Source organism: Vigna unguiculata, chromosome 6 (assembly GCF_037176805.1).
Source record: "Vigna unguiculata cultivar grain cowpea cultivar isolate G323 ecotype 2 chromosome 6, ASM3717680v1, whole genome shotgun sequence".
In the NCBI taxonomy this organism is placed as follows: Eukaryota; Viridiplantae; Streptophyta; class Magnoliopsida; order Fabales; family Fabaceae; genus Vigna; species Vigna unguiculata.
The window spans coordinates 5,479,262-5,500,208 of NC_140797.1; the positions used below are offsets into that span (position 1 = coordinate 5,479,262).

Here is a 20,947-nt window from a genome sequence, read left to right on the forward strand (position 1 = left end):
GAAAAGAATCAACAGAATAGCTAATAGCATAAAAACATATCCAAGTAAAGTATAAAGGAAAAACTCATATGCTGCCTTGATCTTTCTTTGTCTCGAACCCCATACCCCTATAATAATGGTAGAGTAAGGGGTGGACCCAAAGCGGTATTTACCGGTGGTGGTTGGTCGAAGCTCCAGTAGGTAGCCACTCCCTTCTCAGGGAACCGTACGTGAGACTTCCTCATCATACGGCTCCGTCCCGAGCTTCCATCGTCGGCCCTTGTCATTAGACCACTATCTATGCATGTATATTAAGCCTGGACTCTCGAATCTTTTGCTTCTCGAGTGGTGGCGAACAATGCAGCTTGCGTTGCGGGAGATGCCCGTCGGCCCGCTTCTCGCCCGCCCGAAATAACCGTTCACTAGCTAGCCGGACTAGAGGGGGGCCCTATCTGGAGACATACTGAAAACCATGCCTTTCAAACCGAATGCAACACCCGTCTTCCAAATCCAAAACAAAAAAGGGCTCGTTGGGAAGAAAGATGGAGTGCGGCCTGTAGAGCACATGTAACGCACAGTCGGTTGCTCACGCAGTGGATCTCTCTCTAGATATCTAGAGAGAGATGTGAAAGTAAGAGCCTTTTTTTTATGACCGCCCCCCGACTTACGGCTTTACGCTACTACTACTGTGATGTGAGCGGTTCCAATTGGTTTTTGTTTCCCAATTCTCCTAGCCGGAACTTGTATGCAGCACTTATACAAAGGTGCATGCATAAAGGTTTGGAACTCTTTTCTTATCTGAATCTTCAAGAAAGACAGGACCCTACCCTATTCTCGAACCCTCTACCGAGCTTAACCCTGCCCGCATTTCTTTTTTTTATTTGGGGGCCAAAGAAATGTCTCCACCTGTTGCCAACAGTCTTTCTTCGAAATTCTACTGAACGGGTCGATCCTCCCCTCCCGTTTGTTTTAGCAACTTATCCTAAGGTCCCCTCGCCAAGAGCTCCCCGGCGACGACAGAGGAAGCAACCCGCCTGCAGTGGCAGGGCGGCTTTTTTTTTCACAATAAGACCTGGACGATTATCCCTACCCTCGGTAGCTTACGAGTTTACGTCCATCCCTGGTTGGGTACAGTTTCCTTTCGATTTATCCCTTGTAGCCGTTACCCGAATTCAAGCAAGTGTGTCCACACCCCCCAAACTGACTTGACGAGGAATCCATTCTCGCGAACAAACACAGCCCCTACACACACCTAGGAGCACCCCTTCCTGCATATCCATACAAGACCCGAGTAGGCGGGTCGAGGTCCTACGAGGTACCCACTACTCGGAGTACCCTCCCGAAAAAAGATGTGTCTGTCAGGTTTGGTTCGTCTTAGTTGGGTTGGGCGGGTTCGACTAGAAATGCTATGCTTACGCACAAGACTACCCCTCTTCCCGAAAGCTTCGCGGGGACTACTTTACGACGGACGATCGCCCGTAGGGGGTTTACTGCACAAGGCCCCTGCAGAGGAAAAGCTTTATCCCAGCGAATAGAAGATGCTCAGCTCCGCACAACATAGGGATTAGCACGCTTTCGGGAAGAACATAGAATAGTAGAGGATCCAGCATGCGGAACACGGCGATCATTAGAAATTCACGAATTAGAGATGCTGTAATATACTCTTTCCCATAACTTCTCATACCAGACCAACCCACTAAAATACAAATAGGGATCAAAAATATTGTCAATATCACGAAGAAAAAAGAGAGACCGTCTATACCCAAATTCAAATTGATGTTTTCATAAGGAAGCCATCGAAGGCTTTCCACAAATTGAGATTTGGCCGTAGAAGGATCGAATTGTATCCGAAGAACAGGGGAATACAAAAAAGTAATAAGAAAGGCACACAGACCAATCAATCGTATCGGTCGTATTCTTGAATTTGGAATGAAAAGAGGAATAATGCTTGCTAGCACGGGACACAGAATAGGACCACTTAGATCAAAATAGCATTCACAGAAATGTTCTAACATAGAGTAGATTCGAACATGGAAGAGATTAGTTGACAACAGTAAAAAGATGGGCGCCTAATTCCAATACAATAGGGGTCTATCAGTGCAAGTCAGCTGAACACCGTGATTAATGAGTGGGTAGGTGGGTTAGGTGCGCCTCTCGTCCAGTGGGAAGTATTGAGGTGAGTCTCCTCCCCCCTTCCTTTTCCTCTCTCCTTTTGCTTGTGCTTCTACCCGGGCTTTTCATTTTTATAGATAGAGACCCGAGGAAATTTTTCTAAGATTAATTGCTCGATTTTGCATGCTCTGCTCCCAAAATGCAGAGAGACTTTCGAGGGTAGATCTGGGTTGGTCCAGAAAGTCATGGGAGAGGCGGGCTAAGTGAAATAAAAGATAAATGGAGCTATGTCGACTTACGTACGTCTCGTTGACCAAACGATCGGGTAAACCACGCCACGTATCATCCCCTCTTTCTATAGAGGAGAGATAAAGAAAAAGAAAAGATATAGTGATCGTGTCGTAAGACCTTGTTCCTTTCTACTTGACGTTATTTTCCTCAATTTTTTTTACATTACATAAGGCCTTTAGTTTAGGGCTTACTTAGCGCTCGCGCTAAGGATCTAATCAGAGTAAAACTTGGATTTTAAAAAAAAAAACTTTCCCTTATTAGCCGGAATACAAATAAGTGTACTCCTTGATCTTTAGTAAAGGCGGATTCAGCCAAAAAAATCTTTTTTTTTTCAAAAAGTCTCAACATCCTCGTTGAGAGTCGCTCTGCGAGACGTCTAGTAGTCTTTGACTTGGTCTTAGAATCGTAAGTTTCAGCCCGTTCCCAACTTGCCTCGCTCCCAGGTTGGCCCTTGTACTTGACTAAGTAGTATTCTACTCGTGCAGTGGGTGTATGGGCTAGCCCATGGTGCGGTCAGCTATGATATATATACTCTTTTTCTTTCTTAGTAAGTTAATCTACAACATCTGGTGGTGCCCTCGTGGGCTGGGCACGTTCCTCTCTGGGTCGGTCTGGTCTAATCGAAGTCAACTGACTCACATGAAATACGGGGTGAGTTTTAACCGAGCTGATCGCTTGAGTCTATAGGCTACCTCTCCTATCCGCTTCTCTGCAAGGTCTACTTTCTTCTTCCTTCAGACCGGGCCAAGCCTTTATTTGAAGTAGGTTTGGGCTAGGTCGTTGCGCTCCTCGTCTTGGCAAAAAAGTAGGCTGATGGTCAAGCCTCCTCCTGCCGCAATGGTGTGGGGCGTCAGAGGCTGTTGCCCCGTGGCCAACTCGAAGGGGCTGAAGTTCGACGCAAAGCTTTTTGGTTGTTAATTTATAGCAGCACTGAGCTACATCCAACAACTTCGGTCCTTCTGGTTGGTTTGCACTAAAGTGCCTTAAGTAGCCCTCGCCTCGAGGAGTCCGTTTATCTCCGTCTGAGCTTTCAAAGATATACCGACCGTAGGTATCTTACTTACCATCAGATACTGATAGTCGTCTTCTAACATTACCGACCTTTAAATATCAGGTTTTCATCATCAGAAACAACCCGATTTCCGAGACCTCTTGCATTGCATTACCATAACGAAAAAGAGAGAAATGGCTCTTGTGACTCGGAATGAACCTTTCTCGGTGGAAGAAAGGAATAGCGATGGATTCCTATGAAGCATTGAGGAACAAGAAGATTCAATCGGACGACGAATTCTTACGTGGTCCAAGGAAATCAATAAAAGGTCCGCTTCCACGATTTCATCTATATCGAATCTGAATATCAGAATAGCTTATATAGTCATGATTCAATTCAGGTCCACTAACTTTTGATTGATTTCTCTTCAGATCTGATTGGAGCATTGGAGAAGTAGGAAGACTTTGGCGGGCGATTCATAATCGGTATCTAGAATATCTATGTCCTAGGACATAAAATATGAATAATGAAGATAAAGATAATATATAATAATTTGGAGGCTTTATACCTTATTTATTTTCCTGGGATTGTAGTTCAATCGGTCAGAGCACCGCCCTGTCAAGGCAGAAGCTGCGGGTTCGAGCCCCGTCAGTCCCGACCTAGGATCCGATGAATCGATCAATTCATCTCTGTAGGGGGGCTTAGGATCTAATTCCCAGCAGGAGGATCCTTCTTTCGTTTCGCATTTCTCATCGGACAAATCAAGGAATCAAAATGACAATAACTAGTACCGATTGATGGAGGAGAGACATATGTAGGTTGGTACAATCGGGGGTATCACCATATTAAGCATATTAAGTAAGGATTCAAAGAGATACCGTACAGGTCTGGCTTTTTTCGATTGTTCCTGGCCCATCGAATAGAGTAGCAATCTCTTTCCCGGGAGCACATAACATTTTCTTTTTTTTTTTAACGATACGCAATTAACTTAACATAGTTACCCCCACAGAGTACTTTTCAGATTCAACCTACCCTTTCTAGCTCCTATTTTTTTTTTCTTCCAATCAATTCAAAAAAAGAACCCATCAAATATTGAATGACTGAGCACTCAAATCCTATCGCGAGTCTTGATACATAGTATCTTAAGTCCTTTCCACAAATCCTAATTGGATTCTCCATCGGCCCATCCAATCTAATTCACGACTCAGTCAGTAGACACTATACTAGTAGGGTAGTAAGTTATGTAATTAGGAATTTGAAAACCAAAAATCCCTTCTTGGATTCTAGGAGCAAGGATTTACAGTCCTTTAGAACAACCTTTTGATCCCAAGATTTTCGGCCCCTTACTTTCGTATTTTTTAATCTCACAATTGAATCTTACTACCCAAGTCGATCCTATTGGCAACGGGCAAACGACGCTTACGCGGGATCTCGGTGCCCTTTTCTTGCTCTTGAAAGAATAGAAGTTGAGTTCGAGTTGTTATCATGCCGGATCAGAAAAGTCAAAAGCCATACTAAGCCAACGGACCTGCTCACGGGAGTCAGGCCTGTTCTGTAGTGGTCAGACGTAGCAGGGCCATCAAAATATAGGAAAAAGAGCCGCTGGAGAAAACCAATTACGCCGGGTTCTCAATTCCATGGAGTATGTAGTGAGTTTGAATTGACCCGATTAGCTAGAAGGTTCCTTTCGCTACCGTCCTAAGGTTAAACCAACCGTTGGTTTGCTTTAACAAGATTTCACTGAAGTGAACCCGACGCGAAGTTGGTGAAACCTGAGCGTAGCTAATGAAAGGGACTTAGATTAGAACCGACTATAAGCCCTGAGAGCCAGCAAGCAAACCCCCCTGACTCTCTCTAAAAAGCCTGCGTAGTCAACTCCTTGTTTGTTTTCTTTCCGATAGCTGCCTAGTTAGTTTTTCCAGTTTTCAAGTCAAGCGAGAAAGGAAGTGGAATAAGACTTTCCTTTTTTCGGCCATTTCTCAGCAATAGCTACCTGAATGGAAGCAAGCAACCTTCGGGGAGCAGAAGAAGAGTGGTCGAAAACTACGAGTCGAAGCTAAGACCAATCTAAGCAAATTTCCCTCAGCTGGAAACTCACTATCTAGATAGCTTCTTAGCGCTTAGCTACTTTATTTATCCTTTTGCACCGCTAGCGCTACTACTCCTAGTGATAGGGATAACCTACTCTTTTTCGCGAGAAGGCCCATCTCGGACCAGTGACGTATTCTAATGATCTGGATCTCTGGCTTATCTCTTACTTTACAGATTCGATTTCGGCTAGTGGGATTTCAGTGACGATAATTAGGGAAAAGGCTTGATTGGCTCTGATCGATACCATCTAAAAGTGCTTGCTTCATCCATTCGTGACATTACTGGTTATTCTTACTAAGTTTCGCCTCTAGTGACTCTTGGAATCATGCGCATGGCTCCATGTCGGCCTAAATTTGGCGTCGGTGTAACGACCGGTGCAAGTAACAAATACTACCTACGAGTCTCATTCTCTCGCATTCGTCCTTACCTGTCTTCTATTCTATTGATCCAGTTTAGGCAGCTTTCAGTCTCTACAAACTTTATGGAATATTTCACAAGATACGAAGTCATCAATCAATGGCATGAAGGAGTTCAATCAGGAACAGAAAGACTTTCAAAGCAAAGGCATGAAGGGAGGATAAATACCTTTACTAATGTGCAATCAGCTAGGTAATACAGTGAGTGAAATTTTCTGTGCTAGCCATAAGTAGCAATACGGAAGAGAAAGACTAATTGAATTCTATTGCTAGAGGAGATAGAGAATTCAATTAGTTAACTTTCCCCACAGAAAGTAAGAAAGCAAAGAAGTCTTGGTAAGAGTTATGTTATACTATTCAATGGTACGAAGTCACCCGACTCATATCGAGAAAGTAAAATACGATGACAGACAAAACAAGGGAAGCTGAGAAGGGATGCCCTCCGCCGATGGTAGACAAAGTGAAAAGCAGAATTGCAGTTCACAGAAGATAAGTTCAAAGAATTTATTTACCAAAAGAAGGGAATTGCTTTCCTTTTTCCCGACCTTGCTTTCACTAGTTAAACTACCGCAGGTTCTGGATCGATTGGATCAACTACAACTGGGATGAGATGAACAGAAGGGTGTAACACAATTCGCTTCGTAACTGGAAGGTCGGACCAAAACATTCATTGGTTCAACAAGCTCCATAGCCCCCATGTTCGTTTTACTCTCTGTCAGCCTTACTACTCACTACTTATTCGATTACCAGCTTTCTCTTATGCCCGTCCCCGCCCCCGACCATAAGAGGTGGATTTTTGCCCATACCCGCTATTTCTCTTGGTTGAGCTCCTACTCTTATAAAAGTATCTGGTGCGCAAAATCATCTATAAAGCAAATGGTGGAAGTGTTGACCGATTCAAACCGATGAAATTTGTCGATTTAGCACTCGACTAACTCCCATCTTATTTAGTCTTCTCCTATTTCTAAGTAAACCCCGCCCCTATATGCCCTGGGTAGACATGTGAAGGTAGACTTTGACCGGTCTTGGTCTGTGTTTGGGCGTGCTAGCAAGGCTAAGGCTGGAAAAAGAGTACATCAAGATCAGTCAAGTCATCACTTATTCGATTGTTGATTCCATTCCCTATATGCCCTATCTATTTTTCATGCCTTCTTTACATGTTGGGTGGATCAGATCCCCTTTCAACTCTCATTATGGGAAGGAGGTCTTCCTTCAAGTTCTAGCTCTTTCGAATAGATAGCCCCACGATCAGGCTAGTATGGCTTGGCATCGTCTGGGTTTCAGACCCAGATGGTGTGGGGGTTAACCTCCCCAGCACAGGATTGTCTGATTATGTGTCCTTAAGGCAAGACACTGGTAGAAGCGGCTTATCCAGTTTTAGGGTGGGATGGGTTATTGTTATCCCAAGCATCCTTGCTGAACAGCCACATACATTTTGTTTCTAACCTTACTCCTGTGAAGGATTCTTTGGTTACGAAGGTGCCCCCCCATGGACGGTGAAACATACGCCCATTGAGGTGAGTTTTGGTGTCTTATCTTTAAGTATTTGGAAGCCAATTTGCTTGAAATTGAGCTCCGATTGCGCCCTGAAGGGAGTCTCTCTCATTGAACGACTTACGTCCTTCTGTGAAGGGATCCCTTTATGGTCTCCATGTATCAGGTATTTGATAGCAGCAACAAAATGTTGTCTGATTTATCAAAGCAGAACTGTCGCGGATTCGTTGAGGATCTATGGTCAGAGCCTGATATCATAGCTAGCCTTCCTCCGTCGACTAGCGTATTCCACTAGTTCAGGGGGAGGGAAGAGGAGAATTCTTGAAAGAGAGTCAAATGACCTATCCTTGAAAACATGAAATTAAGTCAGTCCTTTCGGGTGGCAGCCCAGTCCTTTCATTCCTTCCTTAGAATAGATCCCCAATAGCTCGCAGATGAGGAATTCTTCCTCTACGACCCTTAGGCGAGCTAATCAGTCTTGCTTTGCCATAAAATCCCTCCTCCTTCTTTTCCCTTTAGTAAATAGAAAAGAAGCATTCAATTCCATGTCTTAAGCATGATTGGGGTTAAGGTAAGGGAAGGATTGCAGCTAGATAGTAGGCGGAGGGGGAAAGCTAGCTGAAGATGCATAGAATGCCATGGTTGGCTCTTGGGGAAGGAGCTTCGGTAAAGGAAGAACGCGGGTTACCCTTTTCCAGTTCTCTCCCTGCTAGCTAGCCAAGAGAAAAGTAAAAACCCTCGCTTCACCACTTCCAAGACTGGAAATCCAATTATAGAAGAATCGACTGCTGGAGAAAGCTTTTAAGGAAGTTAATCAATATGAGAAGGTATCTTCTGGCTTAGGGAAGGCCCCAGCTCTATGATTGATCTAGGATTACCCGAGACGAACTGTCGATTCTCCGATAAATGTCAATGAGTTAAACATGTTTCTGAGACTTCAACATACATGTTTGGCAGCGGCAAGGAGTGTTTTTGACTTCCTAACACGGATACCAAGGCAGCTGAGCAGTGCAATGAGGAAGAGGTTTGACTTTTTTTCTCGAAGCAAGCTGTGTTACAATCCCTCCTTCGCTCCGGCTCGTCTAAGGTCGAACTTCTTCCTTTTGCTTGGTAGCCTTATTCGGAGGCTCATGAAGAAAGCATAGTGATGCATTCGAATTACTTTTATGACGATATTAATTAGAAGAAGTAGGAATGCCAGAATCTTGTTAATTGAATTTCACGGTAAAATTGATAGCAAAAAGCAAGAAATACCGGTTTAGTAGTCTTGTAGCAAGGAAGCTAATAAGACCTTCGACGTGGTGCTTGTTATTTATTTGACGGTTGTTGCACGCTATTTCCGAATGCAATTGAATTAGCTGTTTTCTCAATCTTTCGACGACTTGAAAGCAAGTTAGTCCTGGTTATACCCAGAGCAATGCAAGAGGTCCACGCGGGCGGGGCACACCAAAAGTGACAAAATCCCTACAAGAAAGCGGCCTATTTTAGGGATTAGGAGGATTCGATTACAATGGCTAGTGCTTGCCTTGAAAGACTTGGATTTTATAATCATCATTGTATACATCGGGGGGTATATGGGTTATCAGGAATGGAGTCAATAGCTTGCCTGAACTAAAATAGCCTTATTTAGAAGGGGAGAAAGAGTCAGGGATGGTCGTGGACAAGATTCTAACCCCGGAATCAAATCAATGTTAGGGAGTCAAAGCTATTGGAATAGTGTAGTTCAACCCCTTGGAGACTGGCAAGTAAGCTAAGCTATCCGTGCTGTTGTCGTAGGGCGTAGTGAGCTCGATCTACTGAATCACAGGCTGAGCCGCTAGTTGTTGGTGGAGCTTCGAGTGATCGATGGGCATCTCTCAGCCGAGTGGAGTAAGTTATTTTAAGTGAACTAGGCTTTTCGCAGTTCCGCACGACGATCGGAAAACACTATCACACCTGGCTTGCTATTCCGAGGAGCCACTTTTTTGTCTTGCAGCGACAACATCTGTTGTCTTTAGAACGAAGTGCCTTGGTTGGTCGTATCCATTTCTAGAAGTGGGGGATTTTTCACTTTCTATCTAGACCAGTTTTTACAACTAATTGAATGGATCACCCAGGGGAACCTCCCAACAACTCACTATCCCTCGGTTTCTACCTCTTCCTTTTTTACATCCTTTCTAACAATCTTGGCGAAAGGAAAGGTCGGATAATGGGCTACATGTTGGAATGCCTCTAAGGAATCAAAACCAGACCTCGGTGAAAAAGGTCCCTATTTTCTATTTCAAAGAACTACTTATGATCTGAGACTCTCTATCTATTGTCTTACTTTCGACATCTTTATTTACGAGGAATTGCTAAGTAGGCGTACTGGTTGTCTCTTCTTGAAATGCTTTCTTTCCCTTGGCTTCGGTGCCAGCTAGGACTGGTAGCATGGTCTTCTCTTAGGCTTTCTCTTGGTGGAGGAATGGGAGCTGCACGTTAGCACTTGACTTTATGACTCGGCATAAGAGGTCCTGTCTCCTTTCTATTTTAGCAGGAATAAGCAGTCTTTGTGCTTTGGGCGTGGCACTAGTCTGACTGTGCTTTCCTAGCCAAAGGCAATTCTTTATCTGATCTTGCCAGGAAGAAAGGCATCCAACAGACAGAGTGATGCTTCTGTCATCTCTTTATTAGGATAGTCTATTTATTTTTAGGAAGATGTATAAATATACTATTGGGTCGTATAAAACTCTAAAATGGGTTCTTTTCTTGCAATTGAATCAAAAGGAACTATTCTTACCTCAAAGCGAGTGCAGCCAGCCTATCCGTCACAACATAATATAGGAAACCCTTTCCCTTGTCAACTCCGAACGAATCCTTAGTTAGCCGTGAATGAGAACTCTTGTTGGCAGGTAGCTCCATGTAAGGTTAGCTCGAAAGCGAGTTCTTACTCTTTGACCTGAGGGGAAGAAAGTTGTGATTACCTGGGGTCAGGTTGACTTTCTTTCTACGGTACGGCTATTAGTCTTATTAGAGTCAATAGCTGGGAATCTCTTCTTCCGCCTATTAGCGGTGTGACTGTGACTTTATTCTTGAAAAGACTGCTTGACTTTGAAAGAGCTGTGGGCATAGCTAAACTTTATCAAATGCGGGATCGGGATTTCCTCTTGATGCGGTAGAAGAGATCTAGTCTAGGTCAGTGCTTTCTTTTGCTAGAGAATATATATGTTGTTGTCGACATAACCGATGCAGTTAGCTCAAAAGGGAGTTCAGTCACTTCCGGATCCGGATTCCATGATTGTTGAGTGAGTCAAGCTAGTCTGTTTCTAAACACGGGGTGTATTTACAATTATATGAATAAAAAAGATCTTATTCTACTAATAGTTTTCTTACTATGGATTGTTTGATTAATGATTAAATATCTTAATTTTGATTACTACCAGTCTAAGGGATATATATATATGTTGTCGTCTTATTTCAAAAAGGATCAAATCCCGTATGAAGTTACTCTAAATATAAAATGACTCTTCGATGCAGTGATTACCACTTAACCCTACTATTTGAAGATTACAAATCATCTACCGGCAAATATTAGAAAAAAGTCTTATAATAAAATCTTTATATTTGATGAATTTATGCTTGGAGCTTTATTTTAAATATAAACAATTTCACAATGATAGTAAATTGTGCTATAGTAGGAATGATGGATTTAGGGTATAATGCTAGTAGCCTGTTAAGAGAATACACAAGTGTTATTTCTGAGTGGAGAGACATTGATTCTATCGTTAGCATCGATTGCGAAGAATCTATAATTTGAATGAAATTCTCATTCCTTTATATGACAATAGTAACTATTGAAAGGAATGAATAAAAATATTAACATCATTTTAGTATACCTAAAATTCATTCTTTTATGAGTAGGGAGCGTTTCACTGTCACTGGGGTAGTATTGAAATACATAAGAATGGTCGGTGTGAAGTTCCTGACTGTTATAATCAGTCTTTTGGGTTACTAAGAGTTATGATTCAGATGAGTATGAGTAGTCTAGTGCTATTTGTATACAGGGTGAAACCATAGGAGTCCAGTATGGAAACCTTCCTATAACTCTCAACGTTTTAATAGCATCCTTTTTCGGCTCCTTCACACTCCTTATTGAAATAAAGGGGTGCTTCTCCTTCTAAACTCGGCTGGGTTTCCAACTGAGAGATTTGCTGCTATTCTTTAGTCCTATCCACTTTTGCTAAAAAAGGTCTACGCTTGGTTGTAAGGAAGGAATGATAGCAATAGTGCTTTACGAGAAAACTTGAACCTTTCCTTTATTCTCTTGAACCTTTACCTATCCCTTGCTCGTTCTCGTTTGACACCTTTACTGGCTAACTAAGAGACTAGTCCTCTTCCTGGCTTGAAAAGTAAGTAGGTGGGGTAAACATTATCAAGTGAAAAAAAAGAGAAAGTGCTTGCTTAATCAGCAAAGTAAATAGGAGAACTTTAGTCCAGGTGATAGTACAACACTCCATATATCTATCCCATTTTAAATAGGGCTTCCTGCCCTTGCCTAAGGGACAAGGAAGAAAGAAATGAAGCAAGTCATATTATGCTTTAGCTCTAAAAGAAAGCCTACCAGCGGACTAACCAGTGCTCAAGTAAAGAAGGACTTCATTTCTCTACAGAACTGAAGAATGTATCTAAGAACCCTTTTCTTTTCCTAGAGTCCCATCCATGAGCAGCGGATAGGAGAGGTCTTTCTATCTACGACTCACTCTTGGTCTCGAAAACAATTCTTTGACTTGATTCACTCTATCGATCCTGGAATGGGCAGACGTACAAGCATCGGTCTGTATTCGCGTGGCTCGGTAAGCGAGAACTTCCGGAATGCAAGGCATATATAGCTTTCACTCAACTATATGATACTAGTTGGTATCAGCACAGAAAGGCTATAGAAAAAACTCTTATTCGTCATCAACAGGATAGGACCAGAGCTTCTATTTACTCAAGAGCTCTTTTTGTAACAGAAATTGCACCGCTTGCTTATTCAACACCGCCACTTCTATAAAAACCAACTGCAGATATCGTACCTTCATGTACAGCTTTCTTCTTGAACAACTCTTTCCTCCTAACGTAGGTAAGACGCTTTCTTATCCCGAACTATATGGCGTAGTGTATTCCACTTAGACTCAATTGAAACTGAGCTTTTGTGGGCTGGGCCTTCCCCCTACAGGCTTTCTTTCTAATGAAAGGGCCTAAGACTCAGGGGTGTGCGTGGGTCACATCAGTTTGGTCTTAGCTTATCGTTAGGGTACTAAAAGGCTTTCAAGCTAATGGGAATAGCCCGCACTTTAAATGAAAAGGCTTCTATAATAAGGGCATTACAGGATTGAGAGCAAGTGGTAAGATAAGACCTGCAAGAAGGCCCCGAGCTACATATTTATCGCGGCTAAACATCACTGGAGTCACTCGACTTATAAGATGGGATTGAGCTCTACAAAATGGAACCCCATCAAGGTGAACCCCTCCAACTCCAGATGCTTCACAGGGCAATTCAAACAAAGTACAAATAGGCTGCAAAAGAGGAAGAGTCTACGTTAAGCTGATTCTCGTCTCTCTCTAGCTAACTCCTAATCTCCTATCTTAACAAAATTCTTTATGCGTCAAAGAAAGGAGAGCCTGCAAGCTCCCACAGGCGATGAATTCCGACTTCTTCGCTTTATAGCCATACAACATAGAGTGAACAATTCAAAGGAACTGTATTGTATGGGAGTAGCTAAAAAGAAAAGCAAGCATTACAGCGAAACGATCCCTCTGACTTTATACAGAGAGAAGAAAAGTAGCAATCCAAGGGTATGATAGATAGCTATGAAAAGCAATCCACCCGAAAAACTACTAGCTTCTTCAATGGGGATACCTTTCTTTTTCTATATCCTCTTTCCTGGGATACTATCTCCTCTTCTTCTTTTGATTCTTTCTGTTTACCTGAGCTAATTCATTACTAGCTTTCGAGCGCTTGATCTGGCCTATTTGCTATTAGAAGGGAATCCTTAGCACAGTAGCAGGTAAATAGAGGATTGCTCGGCAGGGAACTTTCCGATAGCAGGGCTTACAAAGGGAACTCAAATTGGAATGCTTTCAAAGTAACTTGGCCTATTGATCTTGACCAGCCTCGACAGGTTCCACAGCAAATGTAATTAGCCTTCAAACTATTACCTCAGCCTCCACTCTAAAGTAACTATCCAACCTAAGTCTATTTAGAAGGGTGTCCGCTTTCGCAGTTCTAGAATCATTCTAATCTGTAAACAATGCTCCTTTTACTAAAGCCTTAACATGACACCTGCAATCATCAACAAAGTGCTTTGCACTGACCCGTCCTCGAACTGGGGAGCTGGGCTGAAGGTTTTGCTCTAACCGAAGCAAAAGCAAACCCATCTTTTACTAAAAGGAAGGTCTTAGTTCTTTCTTATACTTGGAAGTAGGATCTATGTTGAAAACTTGAGCAAGGAGCCCTTAGATGTACATAGAGGATCTCTAATGGCGCTGGATGCTTACTAGTAAACCAATGGATACTTGTTGAAGCAGCTTATTCTCAAATGGAGGCATTCTTGTGTGAGGAACGAACCCTATTGCACGAAGAACTGGTTCTGAAGGAATGCTAGCTATATGCTTAAGAAAGGGGTCTTCTTTCAAAGAATCTCCGTCCCTAGTCCATACCCACGTCTGGGGAACTTCTGAACTTCATGTTCACATCTTTGTCTCCCTCTTTCAAGTGAGTTCAGTTAGCCCTTAGGGTCATAAGAGAGCTCATCTTTAATTCCTTTCCTATATAAGCAACTGATTCTCTTATAGCCTTCGTTCCCCAAGGGAAAGAATAAATTCTTAAAAAATAGAAAGATATGAGTTGATCCCCTTGAAAAGGCTGAAGTTCGTATAATGATCAGTAACATGAGTAGGTAATACCATGACTCTTTCTATTTCTAAGCGATGACCACTTATGACTCTTTGATTGAACCACTCGTATTGATACAATGGGACTCATGGATCACAGGTAAAAAGGTAAGTATGTCGATTGATTGAAGAAGGCGAATTCCTTTACGCAAAGATATTTGTGCTTCAATCATTAGCTGGACTGCAAACTCTTTCATGCTTCCATAAACTCTTCTTTCATCAGCACCTTTGAGTATCTCAAAAGAGAAATTGAATGTTAATCGTTACCGATCCTATCCTCTTCACCCTTCACTATTTCTATTCTCCCATCGTAGACTATTAGAGCATCCAAAGCAATCCAAGGCTCTCTCTCTTCCTTCCATACAGATAGCTACCGATGGGGCATCTTCCTTTCATTTTAATACGCTGTTTGCAAGAATACCTGGGATATTCCTAATTCAGTCTATGCTTTCAGTAAAGTAAGGACTATTCCCAACCTAATGAATCGAATTAAAGGGATTCGGCTCTCATAGCAGTTACTTGAAGTTAAGTTACCTTTTTGTATTTAAGAAAAAATGTCATCAATACAAACCAAGAAAAGCCTAAATGATGATGAAGGAATTCCACGCTATTCCGATTTGCTCAATGTAAACCCTTGTTTCCATCAACAACTGTAGCTGAGGTGTGCCTACTGACATGAAACTCATTTCAATTTCAAACCTTATTAACGACAGTCTTATCTTCGTTTTTTAGCATTCAAAACGTTTTAGATGTGCTATAACAACAACTTCATCTAGATTTATTGCAGTTACTGCATGATTATCCTCTTTATTAATACTACTTTGTATAGGATTGGCATGAACTTGACTTGACACTTGTAATACCTCCTAACAAACTGAGCACAGTCTTCATCCATGGCCATTCATCTAGGCCCCCACTATGGATTTCCGTCATAAGCCTTTTTATCTCCACACTTCAGGTAGATTCCGCTGTGGTGCCTCTTATCAAATCAAACTTCCTTCCCTCGAGCAGCTATCTTTCTGAGTGCTACCCTATCTATGGGTGTAGTATTCGTCAGGTATTGCCTGATTGCTCTTATGTTTGAGTACCACGGAAAACCTTCTTATGCCGTTAGATCCATAAAAGAGAGAAAGTTGGTCTTTCTCTCTTTTGCACTATCAAGGCAAGGGTTGCAAATCAGCGTCCGACGACATATCCACCATTGAGGCTAGAGTAGCTAAAGCATCTTAAAAATAGTTTTGATCTCGTGGTAGGTAGTGGAACTCAACATCTTCGAATCGGGATACCACGGATTCTAGATACTTATGGTACGGCTGTAACTTCGAATCAAAAGTCCTATACTTCCCTTTGATTTGACTAATGATCAGGGCAAAATCTCTTCTTTTTAAGTGGCCTTAGAAAAACAGTTAAAACTAAAAAATTGAATTCGAAGTTAGTCTTTTGAGTGAGTTCCTCGACCCGAGTCCGTCACGAGCGGATGCGGAGTCGTAAAACTGAATAAACCCCGTTGATGCTAATTCGTCAATGATGACTGCAGAAGGGTGAGAATGTAGTCAACTCAACTAGAAAAGTTATGGATTGAAGGCCGATTCCGCATATAGATAAACCGACCTTCTCTATTCCAAATACGAATCATGGTTTGGGTAGGACTTAGTAGGCCATCTCGTTGCCCACTCTCAAGGTATAGGTGGGGCCTGGTCCCTTTGTCCTGGAAAACCCCTTAGTATGGTTACTTCCGTTAGCAGAGCACAAGCTCCGAAGTCTGATCTTGAATCCAGAGGCGATCTTCCCTTGAAATGTGAGCTCTTTACTGTCATGGTAGCCCATCAACTCACCCTGCCGATGATCAAATTATGCGTAATGAATTATTGAAGCTATTAATGGCGCATCCCTCTTCCGGTTTTTGGTTTGGTTGGTATAGTCCCTTCGGTGAGAAAAAGAGGCCGCTTATGTATGCTTCTTCCTGTCCAGCAAGATGTCTTCTGTCGAGAAGGTTATATCTGCACTATGGACTTTCTTCATTAGTGCTTCCATGTACTCATCTTCGATGCTTTGAACTTCCACCCTATTGACATGTAGGGCATACTTTCTTTTATTTGCTTCCTACTACTAAGCTTTATTCCTATCTACGGTAGCTGACGCAGCAAGACCTGAGGAATCAGATACGGATCTTTTTAAGTATCTTTCGTTGGGGCAAAGAGGGAGGACTTTCAGAAGAAGGCGTCGTCCGCTGATGATCTTGAGGTTGGGAGGCGGGTCAGGGGGAGAACTAATGCTTGTGGATAGCCCGCTAAAACTCCTTACTTAGGCTTTCCCCCTGGAAGAGCTGATGCTACTGGCTAAGATACTTCCGTTAGTGAGGAGAGAACTATAGGCTTTAGCCCAAAGACAGAGTCAGGGATTTCTTAACAATCGAGTCCCTCCTGAAATAAGACAAGACAGGGGGTGGAGTGAGCCTAGAGTAGAATAAGACTCCGTCTTAAACTCTCAACTCATACCAGGGCAGGCAGGGAAAGACTGAGACTACCGATACCGAGCCGGGGTTGATGAAAGATCACAGATAGATACCCTATGGTTTGGTTGGTCTCTATGCCTGCTTCACTTCGTAGCATTAAGGGGACAGTGCAATAAGGGAAATCGACTAGGAACGCGATGTCTTCCCATAAAATGAAGAGTGGAGGGGACTTCGACTGCCTTCTTGTATCGGGTGAAGAGAAGGGGGTGGTAGGCTTAGTAGGGCTCGAACCTACAATATTACCGTTATGAGCAGTACGTTTCAACCGATTAAACTATAAGCCCCTACGGATCTCTACATGCAATTCGCTCACTTCGGGAAGAGTGGACGGAAAGAGGAGGCCTTTGCTCTATCTACTTCTTCCTCTTCCCAGGAATGAACAATTGGATAAAAAAATTTCTTCTTTGTTTGTATATATATATAAATAAGAAAATAAAGATTAAGCAAGCGGCCCTTTCGTGACTCAAACTGCCGGTACGCTTCCGGCTCGCAACGACTCAAACGGGCTGGGGCTATCTATTTGCTTGCAATGCGGGCTGTTCGCCTTTCGGATTCGGAAAGGGTTTGCCTATTTGATTTTGATTCAAAAGGCGCTACTAAACTACTCTAGTACAACTAGTGTTAGTAGTACAACAGAATGTCGTTCACCCCGCAATCCCTTCTTCTTCAAGAGCTCCCTATTCTCTAGTAGCCCCTTCTTTCATAGCTCCTCTCAAGCACTTGCCATTGTCTAGAAATTGGCCTTGCCCCATTCTTCAATTATTGGCGCATCAATTCCTTGCCTTTGCTCTCACTGCTGCTGGAACTCCAGTCTTTTAAGTGAAGTGAAATCCCAAAAATGGAAAGTCAGTAGTCATTGTCGGGATGGAAAGCTACTCTTCAACCACTTATTTAAGCGCTATGCACCTAAGCTCAGTCTTTCTGGCAGCTATCTTGTTAAACCTAGGTTATTGCTAAATAGTTCCTTTTTCTTCTCTCTTTATGCTCGAAATCGTACTCATTCGACATCGAATTTCATGGGCTGGGCATACCTTCTTTAGCTTAGCTCATTTTTATCTTTATTTTACTTTTAGGAAGATCCCACGAATCGTCTTCTATCGACATCGTCTGCTTACTCTTATCGTACGCTCTTCTTACCCAACCCAAATCGTCTGGTACTTTGTCCGCTCTCCCTTTCCTGGTGAAGGAGAGAGAGTTTTACAAGCTGATGCAGCTAAGAAAGTCTCGTTGAAAGCAGGAACGAAGACTATGACGACTATTTGAACTAGTTTCAAAGGCTTGATTGACCCTTGGGAGTGAATCTGGCTAGGGCGCCCTCGTAAGGCCTAGCTTTGCTTCTTCCTCTTTCTCTGCTTCGATTTACCAAAGGGGGTGAGGTCGACCTTCTTTCGGTGGTACCTTTTCTGTCTAGCTCGTTCTCTTGGTCAAAACAACTACTCCTTAATGGCCAATAAGAATCAGAATCGCCCGGGATGAGTGAGAGCTAAAAGAAAAGCCTGGCGGCAATTCCCGATCTTCTCTTGATAGAAAGATCATATCAACACCGAACGAAGACAGATCGTAGTTATGAGAAGAAAGGTATGCCGGTTGATGGATGTAGTTCATTCTAGAAGTAGTTTGTTAACTGAATTGAATTGTTCGGTCGTGGTACTTTTGCTTGTTATTCAAACACATTGTCGAAAGGGGAAGATCGAATTAGCTCTGGTTCAAGAAGCCTAGCCTTCTTTCTTCGGAATTCTACTAAACGGGGTCGATCCACTTTACTTTACTATAAGTAAGTAAAATCGGAAGCCATTTCAGGTGCATAAACAAAAAGGCTCGGATACAGAGGGGCTACTCTAGTCACTCCAAGTCCTAGCTAAGTAAGGAACAAACTCTCCAAACAAAAGTACGTACTGCGCGGCCGAGGAAGCATCTAAAGTAGAATAATTCGAATTCGTTGAATAGGAAGCCTTTGATCCGCTTTCTGAGAGCGCTGAATCATTCGATTCGAAAAAGGTCATAACACCACGCTTACTCTTACTGCTTCAGGTTCACCTCTTTTCTTAAGATTGGCTGCCTTGAGGTTCTTGTTTGGAGTCATTTGTTTATCACAGAACAAGTCCCCCTCAGTCACTGCCATAGTTGACCCAGTATCAACCCTCTCTTCTAGATCCTCGCTTCTATGGGCCAAATCACTCTCCTCGCTCGTTAAACTCGCACCTTGACTACACCCTTCTCGGCTTTGTTACCCAGACACTCATCTTGAGCAATCTCTTACGGTTTAGCAGTGTCCAGCTTCCCCCCTTTGCCATTGTCACTACTGGTACCGGACCCCGTCAGCTCGACATTTTTGCAAACACCAACCCTTACTCAACTCAATAGGGCAATGAAAAGAGGAGAACGAGGATAGCTGACTACCGCTAAAAGTCAGACTACGAGTACACATTGTATGATTGAAAACTGCCGCTGCGTACTACCCGGTGTTTGCAGGTCTGACTGGTCTCTTCTCTCCAACAACTGCTTAAATCTTAAGTCTGACTACTCGGCTTGCTTAACACAAGTGTGATTTAACCTTCACGGACCACTTCACTACCCAGCGAGCTCCGGCTCGAAAACAACAAGCAAGGGATTGAGCTTTCGAAAGCCTAAGCTCCTTACTCTAACAAGTAAGCAAGCTTCACCCCTCTCCTGTTTATTTATTCATTAGGGCAAGTGGCATTAGCCCATCTCCCAGCAAGAGGATGAGCGCCTTCACTTAAAAGAGCTAGCGCGCTTGACTTTACCAAGGCTTTCTCAGGGGCTCGTTAGCGGGTCGAGCTCAAACCTCCTCTGATTCCGTTCCGAGAAATCGGTCAAGCGGGGGGCTACCCTCGACTCACCTCTCTATCTATAAAAACCCCTCCCCGGAGGAGAGCAGAAGCTCCAAGATGAGAATGAATCCAGGACATACTTATCCTGATCCACCGTGGAATTCTCGGAATCTACAAAAACATTCTAAGAGAGGGCTCGTAATGATCTTTGAGAAGATCACAAGGTGCTGAAGTGGCAAGCAGGATAAGGGGGAGGACCCGTAGGTTTTTGTGAAAGGGATGCTCTTATCATGTTATTGCTGAAAAGAAAAACCTAATTCCTCTATTTATTTTATTTGATGTCGATTCATCCATACTTCCATTCTTTCTTGTAGAGGGAGGCTAACTGCTTGTCGGTTGGGAGCTGTATGAACGATAACATCCACGTACAGCTCCGTGAGAAGGGCGGTGGACAGAAATGGCCTTGTTGTACCTCACTCTCGTCTTCAATGGGGTCTGCTCTTTTTTTTGGGAGAGTATGCCAATATGATCTTAATGAGGTACGGGGCTTTGCATCTGACATTCGTTGGGCTTCCCTCTTCGGGAGCCTACGTCCCGGCGTTTTTGTGCAATAAACCCCTCTGGCCGAAGACTAGTGGTAGGTGGTCCCGTTGAGCTTTCGGAGAAGGGTAGCCTAGTGTGTAAGCACAACAATGAACCGCGGCGAACCCTCAGACGACCTATCTATGATTAGGGGGGAGATCCTCAGTAGTGGTGACCCTTTCACTCTTCCACGGACTGATACATGTACCCAATTCTCATACGGGAAAGTTGACTCCCGGGTTTGGAACGAAGTCTCCGAAAAATCCTTTCTTTCTCGTCCACTCAGGGGGGTGCGGACACACCTACGCGGATTACAGGTGACGGTTACAAGAATGGCGGGGAAGTGAACAGTACCCGACGACATTCAGGGATGGATGTAGACCCATCGGGCAGGGATAATCATTCCGGTCCTGGGAGAGGTGGCGACCATTCTCAAGAACTGAGCTGAGGGAAGCCTTATGAGTCACTGAAATGACGGCAGGGGGGCCTTGATCTATCAATCAATAGAGGGAGCGAAAAACGGGCTTTGCTCCCCTTTACAATATGAAGAAAGAAGGGTCGAAGTTTAGACCGCTTACAGTAGTTCTACCTATAGAAAAGATCATGAAAGAGACGATCAGAATGGTATTCGAATCCATTTATGATCCCGACTTTCCAGACACATCGCACTTCCGCTCGGGTCGAGGTCGCTACTCGGCCCTAAGACGGATCAAAGAAGAGTGGGGAACCTCTCGCTGGTATTTGGAATTCGACATCAGGAAGTGTTTTCATACCATCGACCGACATCGAC

At 43.3% G+C, this 20,947-nt stretch overlaps 2 pseudogenes; one reads left to right on the forward strand and one right to left on the reverse strand.

The window, feature by feature from the left end:
* Window positions 1-19,826: 19,826 nt before the first annotated feature.
* On the reverse strand, window positions 19,827-20,654 carry LOC114188251 (uncharacterized; annotated as a pseudogene).
* The window catches only part of LOC146885430 (uncharacterized), a 2,154-nt pseudogene continuing 1,834 nt past the window's right edge, over window positions 20,628-20,947 (forward strand).